Source organism: Dama dama, chromosome 7 (assembly GCF_033118175.1).
Source record: "Dama dama isolate Ldn47 chromosome 7, ASM3311817v1, whole genome shotgun sequence".
NCBI lineage: Eukaryota > Metazoa > Chordata > Mammalia > Artiodactyla > Cervidae > Dama > Dama dama.
This window is the reverse complement of record NC_083687.1, coordinates 2,742,968-2,766,682: the sequence shown is the minus strand read 5'-3', so window position 1 is coordinate 2,766,682 and position 23,715 is coordinate 2,742,968. Positions and strand designations below refer to the sequence as shown.

The window sequence follows — 23,715 nt, the reverse complement described above, 5'->3', positions numbered from 1 at the left end:
CCCTCCCCTCCCCGCCGCGGAAGGGCGGGCCGCAAGGGGGCTCTGGGGCGGGAGGTTCGCTCTTCACTCACAAGGCTTTTCAGAGGAGCCATGGGATTTCTCTGTGTTTAGATAGCGGTTGCAGTGCTTATGGCTCATCTGGTAAAGAATCCGCCTGCAATGTGGGACACCTGGATTCAGTCCCTGGGTTGGGAAGATCCCCTGGAGAAGGGAAAGGCTACCCACTCCACTATTATGGCATGGACTGCCACAAAGAGTCAGACTGAGCGACTTTCACTTCACTAATTAAGGGGCTTCCCCATATTTAAGGGGCTTCCCTCATAGCTCAGTCGGTGAAGAATCTGCCTGCAAAGCAGGAGACCCAGGTTCGATTCTTGGGTTGGGAAGATCGTCTGGAGAAGGAAATGGCAACCCACTCCAGTATTCCTTCCTGGAGAAACCCATGGACAGAGGAGCCTGGCAGTCTGCAGCCCATGGGATTGCAAGAGTCGGACACGATTTAGGGACTAAACCACCCCGCAGTCCTTAGGGGAATGGATCGGATAGAAGAAAGACTGGTTCTGAGTGGGTTATGATAGACAGCAGGAGAGATGGATGTGGTCAACAGCCCGGTCCGGGGTCACTGAACAGCTTGTCCTGAGAGGACAGGTCTTGTAGGTACAGGACGGGCGTGGAGTTGAGAGAAATAGCGGGGGAGGGGAAACACCGTGTCTCTGGAGGCTTCTCTCAGGAAGCAGAGTAAACATCTGGCGGTCATCAGGGAGAGCCTTTGGGTAAGGTGAGTTTTGTTTTGAACATTCAAGAGCACTTCATCTGACACTTGGGCCATTTAACAGATGGGGAAGCTGAACCACTGGAATTACGCATCAAGTTAATGGGCATGTCTGAACTTGCAGTTGTTGGAAGCGGAGCCCCAGCTTGAATTCTGTTCCAGCCTGTTATTCTTGCAACTTCGGGCAGTTACCTTATCTAAAAAGTTAGGAGACCACAGTGGGCGGTTCACTGGAGACGTAGATCGCAGAGGGATTGTTGGTGTTCAGTCCCTAAGTCATGCCCCAGCCTTTATGACCACATGTACTGAGGCCTGACACCAGGCTTCCCTGTCCTTCCCTGTCTCCCTGAGTTTACTCAAATTCATGTCCAGTGGGTCAGTGATGTCATTCACCCATCTCACCCTCTGTAGTCCCGTTCTCCTTCATCATATCCTCAATCTTTCCCAGCATCAGGATCTTTTCCAATGAATCAGGTCTTTACATCAGGTGGCCAAAGTATTGGATCTTCAGCATGAGCATCAGTCCTTCCAAGGAATATTCAGGGTTGATTTCCTTTAAGATTGAGTGGATTGATTTCCTTGCTGTCCAAGGGACTCTCAAGAGTCTTCTGTAACACTACAGTTCAAAAGCATCAATTCTTTGGTGCTCAGCCTTCTTTCTGGTCCAACTCTCATATCCGTACATGCCTTCTGGAAAAAGCAAAGCTTTGACTATAGGGAGGGGCTTTTGTCTGCAAAGCCCTCTAGGCTGGTCATAGCTTTTCTTCCAAGGAGCCAGGGTCTTTAAATGTCACGGCTGCAGTCACCATCTGCAATGATTTAGGAGCCCAAGAAAATAAATTCTGCCACTGTTTTCATTTTTGCCCCATCTATTTGCCATGAAGCGATGGGACCAGATACCATGATCTTAGTTTTTGAATGCTGAGTTTTAAGCCAGATATTTGAGAAGGGTGGAGCGGCTTTCCAATATGTCCCCACTAGGGTGGGAAGACTAGGTCACACGGGAAGAAAGGAGCCCAAAGGTGCAGACAGTGCCCACAGGTGCTGGCTTTTCAGACTGTTAGTCCGGCTGTCTAGTTCGCTCAGACTTGGAAGTGTTGGTTTCCCACTTTGGGAAGCGGCAGGGTGGAGGTGGGGGATTCAGAGATGAACTTAGAAGTGTAAAATCACTGGCTTTTCTGGGTCTTAGAGGGCGTCAGTGCACCTTTTCTTGCAGTTGTGGCTGCCTTTGGGGGCTGGCCACTGGGACAGCTGAGTTGGAATTAGACTAAGAATTGGTCTTGATCTGATTGACCCCTCACACCCTGAACCCACACATGCTTTCAAGAATCATTCCCCCCTGGCAGATGGTAGCTGGTTTAGAGCAGGGACTCTGCCTTGTTCATTCCAGACTCCCTCATGGTTAGGTGCTGTGTTTGGCAAATTGGAATGATGCACTTTGTATCTGCAGAACTGATCATCGTTTGAGTCTTTAGGAAAATTATCTTGAGTTTCCAGGGGCTTACAGCTGGAGGTGGGAGCAGAAAATGATGCAATTCCCAGAGTAAATTTTAAAAATTTAAGTCTTAAAAAATAAATAAAAATTTAAATCTGAAAACTTGGTTGTATCTTTACGAGTTTATTTCATACTTATCTTTTGTATACCTGCTGATCTCCTAATTGTGCAAGAGTTTCAGCTGTCCTTTAAAATAATATTTGTGATGAAAGGAATATTTAAGTGAATTCTAGTAAATCAGACTTTTCCATGATAATTTTTTTAACCAGTTGATGAAAGAGTAGGTAAAATCATGTTTCCATTTTTCATTAGAAATCATTTCTTACATCCAAGCAGCATTAAATAGTGTAATTTTGTAGTTATAAACCGTAGTGCTAAAACATTTTTTCTTTTTTTTTTTTTTTGCTAATGCATCTATTTTGGCTCTAACAGTAGATGGGTTGCTTATCATTGTTTTGTTTTGAGGATTCTTTTGTTTGTTTCTTTTTCTGGTTGCCATTGTTATAGCATTATTGGGTTTTATTTTGGTAAAATTTTAATTGAAATATAGTTTATGTACAGTGTTTCAGTCATAGGGGTTGCCTGTTGACACACATTGTGTAGCATTTATGAATTTTATAATTCTAGTATTTTTATCCTTCCAAGGGAAATTGTTTTAGAAATTTGTCAAAGTAGAACGTGGAAAAACTCCTTTTACCTTTCTGTTTTCTATCCTAGCAGTGTGTAGGTTTTTTTTTTTTTTTTTTTCCAGTGGTAACCTTTTAAGATCCTTTTCCAATTAATAATAAGTTATTTTCATGCTTTTGTCATGTGTTATTACTTCTGTAGACTATTGTCATTAGTTTTATTGAGGTATAATTTATGTATAACACAATACACATTTTAATAGAGTTTGGACAAATATATACAATCCTTATAACCAGCAACCCAACCAAGATTTCTGCTATCCCAAGGATTCCCTTTTCTCTTTTGTGGCACTGGCTACTTCCCATCTGCAGCCTTAGGTAGCCAAGGATTTTCTTTCCCCTACAGATTATATTTGTCTTTTTCATTGTATTTCTGGAGTCCACATGCCAGCAATAGCAAACTCCTCTGTACAGGGCCAGCTAGAAGCATACAGTGTGTGCTCCTTTCTGTCTGACTTCTCAGTCTTTAAGATTATCCTTAATGACTATGTTGATTGTGTATTTTGTTGGTAATTCATTCCTTTTATTTTTTTTAATTGTGGTGATACAAAACTAAATGTTGCCATTTCTAACCATTCTTCTGTGTCCACTTCAGTGGTATTAATTATATTCCCATTGTTCTGCAACCATCACCTCTATTTCCAAAGCTTTTTCATAACACCAAATAAACTCTATAGCTTTTAAGCAGTGACTACCCACTCTCCTACCCCCTCAGCCTGGTAGCCTCTAATCTACTCTGCTTCTATGAGTTTGCCTATTCTAGACATTTCAGATGAGTTGCATCATACCATATTTGTCCTTTTGTGTCTGGCTTATTTCACTAAGCAGTGTTTTCAAAGTTCATGTTGTATCTATCAGCATTTTCCTTTTGACTGAGTAATTTTCCATTGAATAGACATACTTTGTATGAACATAGGTTTTCAGTTCTCTTGAGTGTGTACCTAGAAGAGGAATTGCTGGATAATATGGAAATTCGAAATTTGACTTTTGTGGACTCACAAGGCTGTTTTCTATAGGGCTGTACCATTTTACATTGCTACCTGCATTGGACAAGGGTTCCAGTTTCTCCCCATCCACTCCAACACTTGTTATTATAGCCATCTTAGTAAGTGTGGAAGGACTTTTGCTTTTTCATAAGATACATAAGCAAAGACTGTTGCTACCAACTTGGTAGGGGAATTAATGAGTGTAATTGTATATGTTCCAGGAGGATGGACTGAGGCAAGTTCTGGAGGAGATGAAAGCCTTAAACGAACAAAACCTACCTGATGTGTAAGTTGGTAAGTTGATATTTTAAAACAGTTTAAGAAATATGATATTGATGTCAGATCATCTTAACATTAGTTTTTAGATATGATTTGTGTTTTTTGTTTTCTTTTAATTCTCTGTGAGCCTGGTCATACCCTAGCTATACAGAAGTAGAAGGATTTGTGTTAATGATTCTTATGTCTCTAGGGACGAAATAGTGCTTGGCACATGGTAGATGTTCAATAAATACTTCTTGTTTGACTGGTGTGACTTGAAAGGAATTAGGGTGGATCCAAAAGAGATGATCCAGGAGCAAGTAACAGAGCTGATGAGTAAAGGGCATTGTTTCCACTGCTTGTTTTCATCAGGTGAGGCCTTAGTGGGTTTCAAGGGAGAAGAGGCAGCTTGCAAATTTAGCAGGAGTAGCAGAGACTTGTGAAAGCTTGACTGAAGTTGGCTGGGAACTCGTGCTGCAGAACACTACAGCTTGGTAGGCTAGAGGGTTCTGGAGTTGCAGACTGTTTAGAGTCAAGCATGGTAGTTGGCACAGGGGAGAATTTGAGCTGAATGACAAACTTCAGAGGATCTGTGATTGGGTGAAGAATAAGACACAAGAGTACTGACTGCTGGAGGGAAAATGAGTTATTGAGAGCTCATCCTGGAGAGAAGTATGTCTGCAACTTGAGATTTCGTCCCTGGCCTTGTTCGGTAGTGTTTTCATCAGTTGGTTGGGCATAGAAATCGGTAGCATGTTGTTAGGGTGCGTGGAGTACACAGAACGGCAGGGACACTTTGCAGTGACTGTGTTACTGATGATGAGGAACTGATGTGCAAGAGGTCTGCGGTCAATGTAAGGGAAATGGAAAGTCCTGCACTCGGGTTCCCAAGTCCTTCATTTGTTCCTGCAACTCAGCAGTTATGAGCTGACAAAGGGCTCTGGTGTTTCAACTGTAAACAGCAGAATCAAGAGGTTTGGCCCCATGGCCCTCAACAGTGTCATGCGGAAGGCAGGTGTTAAATGCGGATAAAGCGGGTCAGAGTACCTGCTGTGAAGGAAAACACCATACTGGGAGGAGAGTCATGCACTGAAAATATTGGTAGATTGTGAAATCTGGGAAATTCTTTCCGAGGAATAGACTCTTCAGCTGGAGCTTAAAGAAGCGGGTTTTAGCGAGGAAGTAACTGTGGGCAGAGAGCATTCTAGTTAGAGGAAACAGCATGTGCAAAGGCCCTGAGTCTTGAAAGAGGGTGGGATGCCCAGCGACCTGGGCCTTCCCAAAGGCCAGTGTGGCTGGAACTTAGTGAGCAGGCCGAGAGCAACACCAGGGGAGATTTCTAAGCATGTGGGGCAGGTGGTGGCATGTTTGTGTTCTAAGGTCATCTAAGGACGACCCTGGCCCCATGTGGATAGGGGATGGTGGGATCGAGAGGGAGGATGGGGGTCATGCAGGTGACAGGAGAGGTGAGCCAGACCAGGGGAAAGGAGAACAGTTTACACACCTGTTTAGGAGGTGACTGAACAGGCCTCGGTCCAGTAAGGGAATGATTTTCCTCTGTTCGTACCATGGGGACAATCAGGATCCAAAATTCTGTGCCGTATCCTCCTAGTTTGGTTCTGGGCAGGACACCACTATTATCAGTTTCTGGTTAAAATTCTCTGTCAGAAGAAATATATTCCTATTTCATTGCTCACATGGAAATGTGAATATTTTAAGGAAGTTCTTTTGTACTAAATCATGTACTTTGATGTTAAGTTGGGTGTATTTTATTTGTGCAATTCATTATAATCAAGAGCATATTTTAAGCAGTGTGGAGAATAAATCTAACATTTCTAGAATGGCAGAAGTGTCTAGAACAGATCTAGAAGACATGGTACATCTATGTACATGGTACATATCTAGAAGACACGGGACATATATTTTGCCTCTATTTTCAGGTCTAGAGCAGGCACATACATTTTGTATTTAATCTGTTCCCTTTTAACACTCTAAAGTAGATATTTATTAATTCTGTACATCTGGTTTTGTTTTTCGTTTTTTTTTTTTTTTTCTTTTCAATTGTGGTTAAGATACACACCAGATAGTTCAGTGGTAAAGAATCTGACTGCCAATGCAGGAGATGCATTCCCTGGGTCGGGAAGATCCCCTGGAGAAGGAACTGGTGACCCACTCCAGTCTCTTTCCTGGAAAATTCCAAGGACAGAGTAGCCTGGCAGGATACAGTCTATGGGGTCAGAAAGAGTTGGACACGACTGAGTGACTGAGAACACATACAATTCAGTGTATTCTAAACATTCATAGTGTCATATAGCTATCACCACCACCACCTTCTCCAGAACTCTTCGTTTTACAAAACTGAAACACCATACCCAGTAAACAATTGTACATCTGATTGGAAAGGGTGATGCTTGTCTGATATCTAAGGAGACACGTATTTTATAGGGTAAAGCCAAAATTTTCTCCCCCTCTGTGTACAGGACCGTAAAGTACAAACATGCACAGAGTTGAAGATAAAGAACTATTTCTTGGATGAGTGGAGGAGCATTTGACTTTAGAGTCTTTTGCTCACTTTATGGGAATGAGGATTTGACAGTATTGATATCATAGAAAGAAGACTCCATAGGATGAGAGCACGATGTGAGGCCATAGTCTTATGCACTGTGATATTTGATCTCTTATCCCATCATGAAAAAGGGATTCTAAAAAGTGAGGCAAAGATTGTCTTTTGGAGACAATGGAAATTAATCAGTGTACAAAACCCAAGGTGCCACATGGCTAAACAAGAGAATGGGATTGTGATCCTAGGCAAATTAGTTAAGTATTTATTTATTTATTTAATTGTGCACACAGCTTGCAGGATCCTAGTTCCCTGACCAGGGATTGAACCTGTGCCCTCAGCAGTGAAAGTGCAGTGTCTTAAACATTGGACGGCCAGGGAATTCCCTGACTCTTTTCTATTTTATCCTATTAGCAAAAGCTCTGACGTGGAGGCAGGTAGGTTAACTCCTAACACAAATGGCTGACTACTAGTATGGCCTCAGTTGTTAGCTGACTTTGAAAATGTGACTTGTTCTCAGTAGACATTCTTTTCCTTAAATTTTTACCAGGAATAATGCAAAGTCAAGAGGACGAGGTGATTTGGTCCCAGCCATCAAGTTTCGACACTGTTCTTTGCTAAGAAGTCAGCGCTGCGCCGAAGCCGGCCTGTGAGTTTCTGTGTTTGCGGGGGTGGCAGGAAGCAGGCGGGGTTCCCGTCCCAGGGGGTGTCAGAAATTCTTGGAGCTGTCTCTCTTCAGTGCACATTGTGAATTTTCTGTTTCCTTTTAAATGTTTTTTATCATGGAAAGTTGCAGTATTCTTAAACTAGGGAGTAGCATTACATACAGCCCCCCCATGGAGCCATCATATATGTCAAACAGTTCCTAACATCTTGCCATAATTGCTTCGTCTTGTTTTATGTGTCTAGGCTAACCATTAGGCATTCTCCACTGAACAGTTTTGTGTGCATCTTTAAGAAATAAGGCCCTCTGGGGCCTTTTCTCACTGTATAGTTGACCTGTGACCTCTGTGTAACTCTCCTGTCTGGAGCAGTGACCGTCCCTTCACAGCATCCATCCAGTCTGCTCCTCTTTTCCCTGTTGTCCCAAAGGTGTCCCCTTGCAGTGGTTTGTTTGCCTCCGGAACCAAATCAAATCCACTTGTTACCTTCTGGTGGATCAGTCATAAGCCTTTCCTGATCAAGACAACTTCTGATCCAATGCGGTATTAATGTTCCAGGCATGACCGGCTGCTTCGGATTAGAACCCTCAGGTGGGGTTATGGCAGTGTCTTGCCAAGGCCTTTACGATTTCACATGTCTGCTGAAGAGATAAGTTAGCACTCTTGTTCAAATCTGTAAAGTCGGAAACTGGCTGAGCTTCTGGCTCAGCTTCTACAGTAGTATTTATAGTACTTGTCTTTTTGTTTGAACCTTTGATTTTCAGTAGTTTTTGGTCTGTTTGAGAATGGTAGTGGTAATTCTAAATGCTGTATGGAAAACTACTGTTAACAAAATAAAGGGTCCCGTTCTGTTAGTTGCTAGAGATCCATCAGTAGGGTGCAAAACAGGCATCATTATTTGGAAATTTTTCATAAAATATGTGTGTGTACATACTTTGCTTGGGGCTTCCCAGGTGGCACTTGTGGTAAAGAACTTGCCTGCCAATGTAGGAGACGTAAGTGATGCGAGTTCAATCCCTGGGTTGGGAAGATCCCCTGGAGGAGGGCTTGGCAACCCACTCCAGTATTCTTGCCTGGAGAATCCCATGGACGAGGACCCTGGTAGGCTACAGTCCATACAGTCACAGAGAGTCGGACACGACTGAAGAGACTCAGCAGGCACACACATACTTTGCTTATATTTGTGAATATGTGTGATGAATTCTTGATTTGTTCAGTCACTGAGGCACAATATTTAAGGACACAGGATTGAAGGCAAGCAGACTCTTGTGGAAATATTGGCTCTGCTTCTGTGAGATCCTAGGCAGGAGGCTCCATCTCTCCCTGTGCCTAAATTCCCTCATTTGCAAAGTGAAAGTCATAGCATCTGCTGCAGTGACTTCAGACACTAACTCCCTAGTCAGACCAAAATTCATAGGTTAAAACTGCCCTCACTTCACAAACCAGCTATGGCTTGGGGGTTCCCAGGGCCACTCTCCCTTCTGACCACCTGGCTGGAAATTCAGAGGTTCCCACTCTCCCCTCAGGTTTGAGGCTTTTAGCCTCTTGACATCATTGCAGAGAGGAGAAGGGAGCCAGAACTAGGGCTCCGTCACCTGTGATTCAGTCTGTCATAGTTTGATCCATCGATGCACCTGTGTCCTGACATCCAGACTTGTGCGAGCTTCCCTGGTTGACACCACATCATGTGCATTGTTCCACGGCAGTGTGCTGGGAGGATGGTGTGTCCTGATTCCTCGGGGAGGGGAAATCAAAGCTTCACATCTGGGACCCTCCCAGACCTCACCCTGGGTGTCTCTTCCTTTGGCTGGTTCTCATTTGTATTCCTTTCACTACAGTACAACAGTGGACATCAGGGCAGTGGTTTCCTGGGTCCTGAGAGTCGTTCTAGCAAAGTATCAAACCTGAGGGAGGGGTGTATGTGTGTATGTATACATGTGCATGCTTTACTAGTGAAGGTTATGAAGATGTTTTTCTGTACAGTCTTCTCGGAGTTATCTTGTTTTATTTTTCACAGAGATAACCATGGTACTGGAATAGATTCTTGTGAATAATATGAGCCAAGTTGCATGTCTGTGGTTGGCGGGGAGGGTGGCGGCTTTCTTTTGTCTTTGTCTGTTTGTCCTTGTACCTTTTTCATACCGTTTAAATGATTATAATTTTGTAGTACTTCTTAAGTAAGTTTTCCCATTTTGTTCTTCTTTCTCAAGTGTCTTGACTAGTTTTGGCTTTTTGCATTTGCATGTAAATTTTAGCCTTATTTGTCAAGTTTGATATTTTTGAACAATTGGAGTTTTGATTGGGAATGACTTGGATCTATAAATCAGTTAACAGTATTGTAATACTGAATCATCCAGTCCTTGAAAGTGGTGTATCATTCTGCATTATTAGGTACCACTGTGCAGAATGAGCAATACCTACTGTTCCAGGTACCAGTGCTTGGTTCATAAGAGGCAATCAATAATATTTGTAGTTTGAATGAATGGTCATAGGGAGGATGCATGTGGGCATCTGTGCTGTTTTTGAAAGGCTTAGTGTACAGTTTCTGCAAGTTTATTTTCTTACTGCTTTGTCAAATGGCCATCTTTATGTTTCCAGGTGGACTGGTTCAATGGTTACAAAATGTCCCTTGCTACCATGAGGTCATTGGCAGGAGACCAAGGTTTGGACATCACACAGGATGTGAAACCTCCAAAAAGCCTATATATAGAAGTAAGTATACCTTTAAAAAAAATGGGTGTTTCTTTAATTCTTAGAGTGTGCTTACTTTTGTCCAAAGGAGGGGGTATATGAATATCCACTACTGTATATAGGCATATAACTTGGAGACACCATAGGTTTGGTTTCTGACTCATAATAAAGTGAATATTCACTGAAACATGTCACACAAATCTTTTGGTTTCCCCGCGCATGTGAAAAATGCTTACACTCATCTATTGAGTATGTCTTAACATTATATACATATTTTATTGCTAAAAAATCCTGCTCTCTGACAATGCAGGGTTGACACAAATCTTTAGTTTGTAAAAAAAAAAAAAAAAAAAATCAGTATTGGAGAAGCACAATAACGCAAAACACAAACAAGAGAGGAAACATAAACCCAAACCAAAACATTTGCCTGTAGTCGGAATGGGATTGAACAATTAAAAATTTCTGGCGGTACCTGTTTTTAAAGTTTTAGCTTTAGAACCATGTAAATATTTTACACATTGTTAAAAGAAAATGAAATCAAAGTGAAAAACCAACCCAAAACTCTCCTTGGCATCGCCTTCAGTTTCCTTTCTGTCCATGCTGACCTATACATATATTCAGAGATTTGCCATTTTTCTTCCTCCCCATCAGAACTGGACAGTTTGAACTGCTAGAATGCCTCAGGAAAGAATGCTAAGCCTAACTACACAGAGAAGACGCAAACAGAGCCTAACACTTACCTGGAGGTGCATGTGCAGTGCCCAGCTACTGGATGATGACTCCATAATAAAAAATAATGTAGATATTGTAAAACATCAGTTTTTCTTTTCTGGTGCGGTGTCTAAAAGACTATGGAGAATTTGAAGTTGAAGATGGTACTTCAGTGCTATTAAAAAAAAAACATAGCCAGGGATTTACTGTCTTAGGATACTTTAACTTTTTAAGGGTGTCAAATGATGGAAATGTTGGAATCAGTAGTAAACTAAATACCACCTTGCGATGATCATTTGTGTCATAGACATTAAGTTTACCATAAATATCCTTTTATCCTTTTTCTAAAACCTTGAAGCAGAAAGGGACGGTACAGTTGACCCTTGAACATCATGTAGGGATAATGGGTGTAGTCAAACTGCCCGCTCCCCACAGGTTCTAGCACACGGGCTTCCATTGTGGCAGCATGCAGACTTGGTAGTTGTGGTGTGTGGGCTCTGTGGCATGTGGATTCTAGAGTTTGTGTGCAGAAGCCTTCCTCTTGATGAGATTTTGTCTCTCAGGATCAACCTGTAAAACTGGGGTAACTTAAAAGCATCGTCTACTCTAGTGGACATTAAGGGGCTTCTAACATGTCTTAGCACATCTGAAATAAGTTTTCTATAAAATCTGTGTTATAGATCACCCACACAATGTGAAATATTAATAGGGAAACATTTTCCTACCATACAGTCCTTTATTCTTGACTCTATGGGGCATGTTTCTCATTGCCCAGAAATGAGAACAAATGTCTTTAGTAGACATTGGAATAACTGTTCTGTGAACAACTCCATCGTTTTTTTTTTTTTTTTTTCTTTTTCTTTTTGGATTTCACAGTTGTAAGACTTAAACATTCAGTTAAGTTAGCCACCAGCCCTTGGCCCATGGGTCTTCTTGACTGGTTGGCAGGAGTTTGTTTGGCCGTGGGTCCCACGCGAGGCCTTTGAGCTTGTAGAGAACTGTCAGGCGCACGGTGCTGCTGAAACAGCATCCGCTTCCTTGAGCACTTACTCTACTCGCTTCTTCAGTTCCTGTCTAGAGTTCTCTACGCTGCACTTTCTAATGCACTGTTTTCCATTTTCACTCAAGTATCTATGTCTGTCTAGTCTTTGAGTTTCCTTTGGTCACCTGTGAGCTGAAAAGTCTTCCTTCCTCACTCCCTGCCCCTCCCCGTACCAGAATTTAGTCAGTGTGCCCTTGTGGGTTGAGCCTTGCTGTTTGGGAGGGAATGAGACCAGGAGATGCCATTCCAGCTCAGAATGAGAGCAGTGTGCTCTCAGGAGATACGCAGGATGAGCCTTTGCCGGGCACCACTGTCCTCACACACAGCATGTGGCCAGCATTCTTGGGTTACAAAGACTTTTCATCCTTGAAGAATATGGGAGAAGAGTTGCACTGTTAGAGGAATGACTGTTCAGACATAGATCCTCGAAGAGGTTTAGTGGAGAATACACTCCTTCCGCGTGCCTTCTTAGTGAACTGTTGCCACAGCCCTTGTGGTCCGTGGCCCAGATCACCTACCTGGCTTTCCTGTGTTTAAATCTTAAAATGCGAACACTGAGGAGAATACCTACTAGAATTCATAAGTCTTTAGTTTAAATTTAACTTAAGCAAGGAATGCATTTGTGTATAAAATTCAGATTTTAGTATAGCTCTAAGTAACATCAATTTCAGTTGATGAAAATAGCAAATATACTTAAGCTTACTTTAACTCCTTCACTGGTGCAGTTTGAAATATTCATCGTGTATTGCTGCTTTTTAATGACACAACATGTAATTTAAAACACTTTTCATTCCTCTCTCTTCCTCCCCTCTCCCCTGAGCACTTTTTACCTCGGTGGAAGTATGAGCAGCTGATTAGACAAGGCGTTCTGGAGCGTGTGCTGTCATGACCCCTGGCCAGATGGCTGCTAAGACTCCCTCCTGGTGTGAGACTGCACCAACCAAGGTCACTTCTCCACCTCCCTCTCTACCTCCCCAAGGCCCACTGCTTTTTGGTTCTAAAATGGATCGGGATGGGGAATACGTGTAAATCTATTGCTGATTCATGTCAATGTATGACAAAACCCACTGAAAAAATAAATTAATTAATTAAAAAAATAAATAAAATAAAATGGAAACTTTCTTTATGCAAGAATGCTTTGCAGAAGAGTATGGTTAGTTTGTTTTCTTTTTTTTTCTTTTCATTTGGATGTTAATTTCTGTTTTTTTCATTTCTGAATATAATTCCATTACCTTCCATGGTAAACATATTTGTGAATCTGTGTTGTATGTTTGTACTTTGAAGTATTGGTTCTCAAAAGAGAGTTTGCACTCTGGCCATGCAGAGAATCCACACACATCCACCCTGCTGTCCACAGCTCTACAGCAGAGTCCAAGGTCAGGGTTTTAGCAGATGCTGAGCTTAAAGAGAATGCTTCCCGGCGTGTAAACTGCCATTTCTCATTCTGTCCTCACAGCGTGCAGGAGGTTTGAGTTTCTATCGTACAGGATTCTCCCCTTTGTGTAGTAAGCTGTCTCTGTAATCACGACGTCCTACAATTCCCCAAATGCTACCCTGTGTTTCAGTTTCATGCCAGTGAACACTTGTTAGATGTTCGTCTCTCTTTTTTTTTTTTTTTTTCTTTTCATTATTAAATTTTATTTATTTTTATTTTTTTATTTTTTTATTATTTTATTTATTTTTTTTTTTTCCAGTGGGTTTTGTCATACATTGATATGAATCAGCCATGGATTTACATGTATTCCCAATCCCGATCCCCCCTCCCACCTCCCTCTCCACCCGATTCCTCTGGGTCTTCCCAGTGCACCAGGCCGGAGCACTTGTCTCGTGCATCCCACCTGGGCTGGTGATCTGTTTCACCATAGATAGTATACATGCTGTTCTTTTGAAATATCCCACCCTCACATTCTCCCACAAAGTTCAAAAGTCTGTTCTGTATTTCTGTGTCTCTTTTTCTGTTCTGCATATAGGGTTATCGTTATCACCTTTCTAAATTCCATATACATGTGTCAGTATGCTGTAATGTTCTTGTTCGTCTCTTTTAAACACTGAGGGAAAGCTTCACCTGGTGTGAAGGGAGGCCTTGTGTCCCTCTGCCTCTTGGATTGTTGCTGGAAGTGTGCTGTGCAGGCCAGGGAGCTGCATTTCCGAAGTTTGTTTCCAAATCCCATGGGCAGGTGGAGCTGGCGGTCTCTAAAGGACACAATGGATTTTGCCCATTTCCAGTGGTGGCTGGTCTGGCTCGTGCCTGTGTGCAAGCTTGTGTCGCAGGATGTCCATTTTGGAAAAGGAAATTGAGATTGGGACTAGGAAAGGAATTTTGTGCAATTTCGCCCCAAGAGTCCCATTGACCAGAAAGACACAGGAAGAGCTGATCAGCTAAGTGGAGGGCAATTTCTACTGTCCATTGAAATGATAGGCATCAGAGAGGCACAAGGGGTTCCTACCTGCTGGTCAGTACCCTTTCTCTACCAGTCCCCTCCATGACCAGCCCAGTAATCTCAGAGACATTGAAGTTTAAAACCCAGATAAACCCAGTACCTGGGGCTCTCTGTACAATTTATTTCTTAGACGGGAATATTTCAGGCCAAAATTATACTCAAGTAGTCAAGCTACGGAGAGCCTCTACCTAGGGTGTGGATCTGCATATTTTCACAACACACGTATTAAAACTTAAGTCAGCAGGCAGCCCTTGGCAGATTCTTTTCCAAGCTGTGCGGCTCACAGGATCTGGTTCCCGATCGGGGATTGAACCTGCACCCTGGGCGTTGAAAGCACGGAGCCTTAACCATGTACCTCTAGGGAATCCCCTCATTCTTAAAAATACTTCTTTCCATAGATTCATAGCCAGATCAGATTTTCATCTGAATCTCTGCCAGGAAACAATAAGGAAAATTTCTCTAGTGAATGGGATGGATGATGTTTTAATTGTAGGCCAGTGGTCACTTCCCTTGCATTCTGCTCTTCTAAGCATGTTGAACCATGTGCAGGGGAGCCCAGAGTCCATGTGAGTCAGCTGTGAGGAGGAACCTGCAGTAAAGGCCAATGCCCTGTTGCCAGCCCAGCATCATTCCTGTATATAAACTGTATGATATACTTTTCTGATTCATTCCCAAAATAAAATAATAAGTATAGTTCTTATTTGAAGTAAATGTATACTGGTTGACAAGTTAAAATTTTGTAGGTTTTATTGATTTATGTTGGTTGGTTCTATAGAGTTGTGTCTAGAATTTTAAAATACATGTTTTTTTTTTTTAATTTAAAGGTAATGCACAATTAAAAAGATAAAAGAAAACATACAATGTAGAAAATCTTTTACCTACTAAATGCCACCGTCCAGTGTGCCCATTGTTAACTGATTATGGATATAAAATGCAATCCCATTTCAGGTGTTTTTCCAATGAAATACTTTTCAGTTTTTGTTCCTGATGTAAACGGAATCTTCTTTTCTGTTACATTTTCTAACTGGTTTTGGCTGATAAATATTAAAAAGCAGTGTATGATAATGATTTGGCCATTTTCCTATATTAAGTCATCTCTTTTTCACATTGATTTTGTCATCTGGAACTTTCGGAAAAATGTTGACTACTGCTGGTAATAGCTGGCAGCTTATCCTTTTCCTCACTCAACCTGAATGACACTGTCTTCATCTCTCTGCCCCATACTTCTCCAGGAAAACTGCCGAGACTTGTGGCCTCCCTCAGTGCAGCCTGACACTTCAAAATAAATTTAAAACTGTAGTAAAACAGTGGTAATTAACATGTTTTCCAAGTGTACTTTTGGAACTTGAGTGATGATCATATATGGTTTCTCCCTTAACTCCCTAAAGTTATGGATTGCATATATATATATAACTGTTGCACTATCTTACAGTCCATTTGTAGCATTCTTTTGGCCATAGTGTGTTAACCATTCATTGAACTGCAAGATTGGTTTGCTGTTATTTTATTGTGGAATTTTGCAACGTTGAGTGATGCTGTTTTATAGTGCTTAGCAAGAAGGGATGGGTGTGTATGTATTCGCATATGTGTCTCTGCTTTGTCAGTGTTTCCAGTCATCTGTTCCTATGAAACAGCCATCTGAACACAATGGCTTTAAACCACACCATTTGATTGACTTTCCCAGCTCTGCAGGTTGACTGGGCTCTACTGGGAGGTTCTGCGGCTCTTGCTTAGGGTCCCTGTTGCAGGTGCATTCCTCTGGTGGCCTGACTGGGATGGCTTGGCCTCTGTTCTCCATGTGGGCCTCTTGCGAGGTTCTCTCTAGTGAGCTGGTTGGGCTTCTTACCTGGCAGCTTGGGACCCTGCAGGGTTAAGAGGGTGGATGTGGGTGCTGCTAATTTTCTGAACGACTAGGCCTGGTAGTGGACTAGCACCATTTTCTGCCAAAATTCAGTCAACTAATACAGCCCCAGTTGCTCAGAATCAGTGAAGAGGCCACGTGGACCACATAAAGGCAGAACAGCAAGAGGCCGCACAGTCAGATGGGGTGTCAGTGTTCTGATGTCAGTTTTTAGTGGTACAAGTTCCTTCATCTATTTTTCATAGACATGTACCTTTGAAAATGGCATTGATAGCTATCTAACTATCTCCGTATAAATCTTCTTTGGAGAGAGATACTTGATGATTTTTTCTTTTCTTTTCTTTAGTTTGTAGTCAAAGTTTTCTACTTTTTCTTAAGTAAATTTCAGTTAGTCTTTTTTCCTAAGCTTTTTTAAATCTATATTTTGAAATGTATTAAGGCCGTTGTTTTTTTTTTTTTTTTTTTCATTTCACTACATATGATTATCCCTAATATGTGTCTGTCTTTCCTTTCTCATCTTAGCCGTATAACTGGAAGAAGTATCTGTATTGATACTGTATTAATCCTCTAGGATGTAGAGGAGGGAGGTGCTAATTTCACGTGGTCTATTGCTTTTCACACTTGATGGTATTTTAGGATGAGTTGAATTTATTCTATTTGTGACATTACAAAAACAATGTTCTCATATAAAACAAAATGTAGTAACAAAGAAGGCAGCCATCTGCAAGCCAAAGACAGAGACCTCAGGAAAAACAAACCTGTTAATAAGTTTGATCTCGGATTTCTAGCCTCCAGAATTGTAAGAAAATAAATTACTTTTGTTTCAGTCACCCAGTGTGTAATATTCTGTTTTGGCAACCCCTGCAAACTAATAGAGGACGTTTAGTATCTTTTTTTTTGTTTGTTTTTTTAATGTGTTTACCTAATTGAGAGACACTTGAAGACATTCCATCCTTTTGCTGTTATAGACAAAGCTATATGTGTACCCTTGTGGATACATCATTTTACACATGCACAGCTTTGTGTGTAGGATAATTGTACTTTTGATGGCTCTTTCTGAAATATATAGGAATTATATTTTATACTACACCAGGAGTTACGAGAGTCACTCCCCCTAACCTTCTTTGCCAACAGTATGTTATTTCCGGTTGGGGCTGTTACAGAAAAGATGCCAGGAATGTCGATGTACAAGTCTGTTCTGAATGTGTATTTCCTTTTCTTTGGCCGAATAACTAGGAGTGAAATGGCTGGGTCTTAATGTAGGTGTGAGTTTAACTTTTGAAGAAACTTCCAAACTCCTCCAAGGTGGTTGTACACTTTGCATTCACACCAGCAGTGTATGAGTTCCAGTTCTGCATCCACTCCAATGCTTGGTATGGTTAGCCTTTTAAATGTCACCCATTCTAATGGGTGTGTAGTGCTATCTCACTGAGATTTTAATTTCTATTTTCCTAATGACTTATAAGAGATGAGAATACCCGGCCACCTGATCTCCCTCCTGAGAAATGTGTATGCAGGTCAGGAAGCAACACTTCGAAGTTGACATGGAACAACAGACTGGTTCCAAATTGGAAAAGGAGTATGTCAAGGCTGTATATTGCCACCCTGCTTTTTTAACCTATATGCAGAGTATGTCATGAGAAATGCTGGGCTGGATGAAGCACAAGCTGGAATCAAGATTGCTGGGATGAAATACTGACATATAGAAATATTGGTATTTCTATCAATAACCTCAGATATGGAGACGACACCAGCCTCAAGGCAGAAAGTGAAGAAGAACAGAAGAGCCTCTTGATGAAAGTGAAAGAGGAGAGTGAAAAAGTTGGCTTAAAACTCAACATTCATAAAACTAACATCGTGGCATCTGGTCCCATCACTTCATGGCAAATAGACAGGGAATCAATGGAAACAGTGATGGTGATTTTCTGGGCTCCAAAATCACTGCAGATGTTGACTGAAGCCATGAAATTAAAAGATACTTGTTCCTTGGAAGAAAAGTTATGATCAACCTAGACAGCATATTGAAAAGCAGAGACATTGCTTTGCCAACAAAGGTCCATTTAGTCAAAGCTATGGTTTTTCCAGTAGTCATGTATGGGTGTGAGAGTTGGGGAATAAAGGAGAGCTGAGTGCCGAAGAGTTGATGCTTTTGAACTGTGATGTTGAAGAAGACTTGAGAGTCCCTTGGGCTGCAAGGAGATCCAACCAGTCCATCCTAAAGGAAATCAGCCCTGAATAGTCATTGGAAGGACTGATGTTGACATTGAAACTCCAATACTTTAGCCACCTGATGCAAAGAACTGACTCATTTGAAAAGACCCTGATGCTGGGAAAGATTGAAGGCATCAGGAGAAGGGGACGACAGAGGATGAGATGGTTGGATGGCATCACCGACTCAATAGACATGAGTTTGTAAAACCTCCAGGAGTTGGTGATGGACAGGGAAGCCTGGTGTGCTGCAGTCCATGGGAATGGAAAGAGTTGGACACAACTGAGCAACTGAACTGAACTGAACTGATGTTGATATTTTCATAAAATTTGAAGAACAGTGTAGATGCCTAAAAATACATTAATAAAATTATGAAACAGAGACTTTGCTCATAGTGTAGAAAAACATGATACAGTATTAATAGTTTGTCTTGGGGCTCTCCCTTAGCTGTGACTATCTAGTTAGCTTTCACTTTCTGCCAATCTCATGAACCACACTCTATAATAATTAAGCTTTAGAGACAAATTAATGACCTAAATTTCTTTTCTGTGATTCTGTGTTTTGACTCACTTGTGTAGTTTATCTTCCAATGACTTTCTAACGTCTAGTTTTACTAAGTACAACTTCTTATATTTTTCCAACTCTGCTTTGTTAGAATCTTCATGCAAGGTTTTCATCTTGGAGAGTTCAGATCCCAAGACTTTAATTCTGAGTTCCATCTGTTGAGATCCTGCTTTTATCTAAAGGAAATTGAAAAAGGTAACATTTTTAAAATAATTATAACCTGGAATATTATATTTGTTCCCTTTAGTGTTGAGTCAGTTTTTCAGAGAGAGATTTTAAAAGTGAAAAAATAAAGTAGAACGGAAGTTTAAAATAATTATTGACAATGTCAAGTGAATTAGATCTGAATTATAAAATTAAAGTGAAATCATTATTATAGTAGTACTTATATACTGACAATTCAGTGAATAAGAGGATCAACTTAAGAATAATTCAAGAGGATGGTACTAGCTCTAAACCATAATGTTTTCTTTTATTCTTCATAGTTTTGTTTTATACCAATTGATCTTATAAGTAAAAGGATTGTCTTGTGGGAATCATTCTGATAGGTCAATTTAGTGTAAGTATGATGAAAACTGAAATATCTAAAGGGAGGACAAGTGTCCCCTTCTTTGAAATCTATAAAACAGACTGCTCTAAGGGAAATAGAGGAAACACATAAGCAGTTTACATCTGGAATGTAATCTGCAGTGAAAGTGAATTCAAGCACATGACAGATCAACGAATTAACCTGCAAAAATAGTTTGACTTCTTTTTATTTCTCTGCTAGATCCTGTCTCCCTTTCCTCGGTCTCCTGTTTATACTGCTCAACTTGACTGTGTTCTATTATATTCTTTTTTCTATATGACTTTTGAGATTCATTACTTCTTGCTCCAACTTCTTTTTCTTCTCTCTAGTTTTTCACATTTCTTTTGCATTCCTTTCATAGATAATAACTCCTATTGAACACTTGATTTTTCTGCATCCAGTGCAGACATTTTGAAAATGCAGTTTCCAGCTCTGCTGGAAGATCATCAATCTTCAGGAATACAACAATACCAAGTGATAATGAAGAAAGTGGACTGAGCACAGCCTAACTCAAACCCAGGATCAAATAAATATCTATATTGTAGAATGTACGACCAGGAATTACTCAGAGAATCAAGAAAGATGTTCACACCACCAAGAGTCACAGAACATATTCTTCACTGTCATCTTTGTCACACAAGGTTTGTACTTGATTTTACACTGTTTTATTGTTCTACAGTAATATTTTTCTATCTTTCCTCCATAAAATGACTACAAGTCACCTCTTCGTAGACCGTCTCTTACTCCTTCCCCTCATCTTAATGTCCCAGGGTTTTAAAGAAGTTTGAGGGATGGATGCTGTATTCAGTTATCTAGGGCTAAGTTAATAAATGCCTCCCACAAGGAGACTGTGAGAATAAGACTCTGATTCATAAATCTTATAAATATGGATTCTAATCCCATAAGCCTTTTTCTGAACTACAAAGACTTGTTGCTAATTTGAGTGGCATTCCAAGGAGACATCCCATCTCCTAAGAGATTACTGAGATGGTCCATACATTTTTCTCAACAGCAGCAGCAACAACAAAAAACGCCTCATTCTTGTCATGCTTTGTTACTGTCCATTTATGCAAGACAAGAGCTGTGCATGTCAATAAATATTCCCTGTTCAACCAATGTATACTTAGCCAAGATTCTCCCCCATACTGGGGGGGGGGGGTGAGACGACAGTTTAAAATTAGGGGCTAAACTGTTCCTCAGAGACTAGATAACAGGGGCTGAAGTGAAAAGGCTCAGTGAGAGCTGCACAGTCAAGAAATCTCCATGAAGAAGGAGAGACTCGGTGCCACGTCTCAAATAATGGAGGACTACCCAAGAGGACTTGGATTACTGTGATCTGTGATATTGAATGGTTTCCTGTGTAAATGAACAGAGATCACTCTGTCGTTTTTGAGATTACATCCAAGTACTGCATTTCGGACTCTTTTGTTGACTATGATGGCTATTCCATTTCTTCTAAAGCATTCGTGCCCACAGTAGTAGATATAATAGTCATCTAAGTGAAATTCACCCATTCTGGTCCATTTTAGTTCACTGATTTGTAAAATATCAGTGTTCACGCTTGCCATCTCCTGTTTGACCACTTCTAGTTTGCCTTGGTTCATGGACCTGATATTCCAGGTTCCTATGCAATATTGCTCTTTACAGCGTTGGACTTTACTTCCATCACCAGTCACATCCACAACTGGGTGTTGTTTGTGCTTTGGCTTTGTCTCTTCATTCTTCCTGGAGTCACTTCTCCACTCTTCTGCAGTAGCATATTTGCCACCTACCGACCAGGGGAGTTCATCTTTCAGTGTCCTATCGTTTTGCCTTTTCGTACTGTTCATGGGGTTCTCAAGGCAAGAATACTGAAATGGTTTGCCTTTCCCTTCTCCAGTGGACCACATTTTCTTCAAATGCTCCACCATGACCTGTCCGTCTTAGGTGGCCCTACACGGAGTGACTCATAGTTTCATTGAGTTAGACAAGGCTATGGTCCATGTGATCAGATTGCTTAGTTTTCTGTGATTGTGGTTTTCAGTCTGTCTGCCCTCTGATGGAGAAGGATAGGAGGCTTATGGATGCTTCATGATGGGAGAGACTGACTGAGGGGGAAACTGGTTCTTGTTCTGATGGGGGGGTGGGGGAGGGCATGCTCAGTAAATCTTTAATCCAATTTTCTGTCAATGGGTGGGGCTGTGTTCCCTGCCTATTATTTGACCTGAGGCCAAATTATGGTAGAGGTAATGAAGATAATGGTGACCTCCTTCAGAAGGTCCCATGGACACACTGCTACACTCAGTGCCCCTACCGTGCAGGCCACCGCCGACCCATGCCTCCGCTGGAGACTCCTGGACACACGCGGGCCTGTCTGGGTCAGTGTCTTGTGTTGTCACTCCTCCGTTCTCCTTGGTCCTGGTGTGCACAAGGTTCTGTTTGTGCCCTCCAAGAGTCTGTTTCCCCAAGCCTGTGCAAATTCTGGTGGTTCTGTGGTGGGGTTAATGGCTACCTCCTCCAGGAGGGCTTATGCCATACCCCGGTCTGCTGCACCCAGATCCCATGCTCCTGCAGCAGTCCACTGCTGACCCGTACCCCCACAGGAGACACTCAGACACAGTTCTGTCTCGGTCCATGTGGGTGTCTCTGTGTCCTGGTGCGTACAAGGTATTTGTGAGCCCAAGGAGAGTCTCTGGCAGGCATGGGGTTTGATTCTAAAGGTGACTTCGCCCCTCCCGCCCTCTTGCTTGCACTTTTCCTTTTCCCCTTGGACGCGGGGTGTCTCCTCACAGATGCTCCCTTTCCACAGAGCTGTGTAGCGCAACCAGGAATGCTGAAGAGGCTGAAGCAGAACAGTTCTGTCAAGATCTGCAAGACCTTCTAGAACTAACACCCAGAAAGATGTCCTTTTCATTATAGGGGACTGGAATGCAAAAGTAGGAAGTCAAGAAACACCTGGAGTAACAGACAAATTTGGCCTTGGAGTACGGAATGAAGCAGGGCAAAAGCTAATAGAGTTTTGCCAAGAGAATGCACTGCTCATAGCAAACACTTTCCTCCAACAACACAAGAGAAGACTCAACACATGGACATCACCAGATGGTCAACACCGAAATCAGATTGATTATTTTCTTTGCAGCCAAAGATGGAGAAGCTCTATACAGTCAGCAAAAACAAGACCAGGAGCTGACTGTGTCTCAGATCATGAACTCCTTATTGCCAAATTCAGACGTAAACTGAAGAAAGTAGGGGAAATCACTAGACCATACAGGTATGACCTAAATCAAATCCCTTATGACTATACAGTGGAAGTGAGAAATAGATTTAAGGGGCTAGATCTGATAGACAGAGAGCCTGAAGAACTATGGACAGAGGTTCATGACATTGTACAGGAGACAGGGATCAAGCCATCCCCATGGAAAAGAAATGCAAAAAGGTAAAATGGTTTTCTGAGGAGGCCTTACAAATAGCTGTGAAAAGAAGAGAAGCAGAAAGCAAAGGAGAAAAGGAAAGATATTCCCATTTGAACGCAGACGTTCAAAGAATAGCCAGGAGAAATAAGAAAGCCTTCCTCAGTGATCAATGCAAAGAAATACATGAAAACAACAGAATGGGAAAGACTAGAGATCTCCTCCAGAAAATTAGAGCTATCAAGGGAATATTTCAGGCAAAGATGGGTTCGAAAAAGGACAGAAATGGTATGGACCTAACAGAAGCAGAAGATATTAAGAAGAGGTGGCAAGAAAACACAGAAGAACTGTACAAAAAAGATCTTCACGACCCAGATAATCCCAATGGTGTGATCACTCACGTAGAGTCAGACATCCTGTATTGTGAAGTCAATTGGGCCTTAGAAATCATCACTACTAACAAAGCTAGTGGATGTGATGGAATTCCAGTTGAGCTATTTCACATCCTGAAAGATGATGCTGTGAAAGTGCTGCACTCAATGCCAGCAAATTTGGAAAACTCTGCAGTGGCCACAGGACTGGAAAAGGTCAGTTTTCATTCCAATCCCTAAGGACGGCAATCCCAAAGAATGCTCAAACTACCGCAAAATTGCACTCATCTCACACACTAGTAAAATAATGCTCAAAATTCTCCAAGCCAGGCTTCAGCAATCCGTGAACCGAGAACTTCCAGATGTTCAAGCTGGTTTTTATAAAAGGCAGAGGAACCAGAGATCAAATTGCCAATATCCACTGGATCATTGAAAAAGCAAAAGAGTTT

The 23,715-nt window shown here is 41.6% G+C and overlaps 1 long non-coding RNA gene across 4 annotated transcripts; it reads left to right on the top strand.

The window, feature by feature from the left end:
- The first annotated feature begins 361 nt into the window (after positions 1 to 361).
- On the top strand, positions 362 to 22,426 carry LOC133059345 (uncharacterized). Of its 4 annotated transcripts, XR_009693521.1 has the most exons (7): positions 362 to 778; positions 4,161 to 4,233; positions 7,308 to 7,406; positions 10,018 to 10,131; positions 19,030 to 19,133; positions 19,908 to 20,147; positions 22,295 to 22,426. It is a non-coding gene; the product is annotated as an uncharacterized LOC133059345 (long non-coding RNA). The 4 variants fall into 4 exon arrangements; XR_009693518.1 differs by lacking the exons at positions 19,908 to 20,147; positions 22,295 to 22,426 and adding an exon at positions 19,868 to 19,905; XR_009693520.1 differs by lacking the exons at positions 19,030 to 19,133; positions 19,908 to 20,147; positions 22,295 to 22,426 and adding an exon at positions 12,684 to 12,923.
- Positions 22,427 to 23,715: the final 1,289 nt, after the last annotated feature.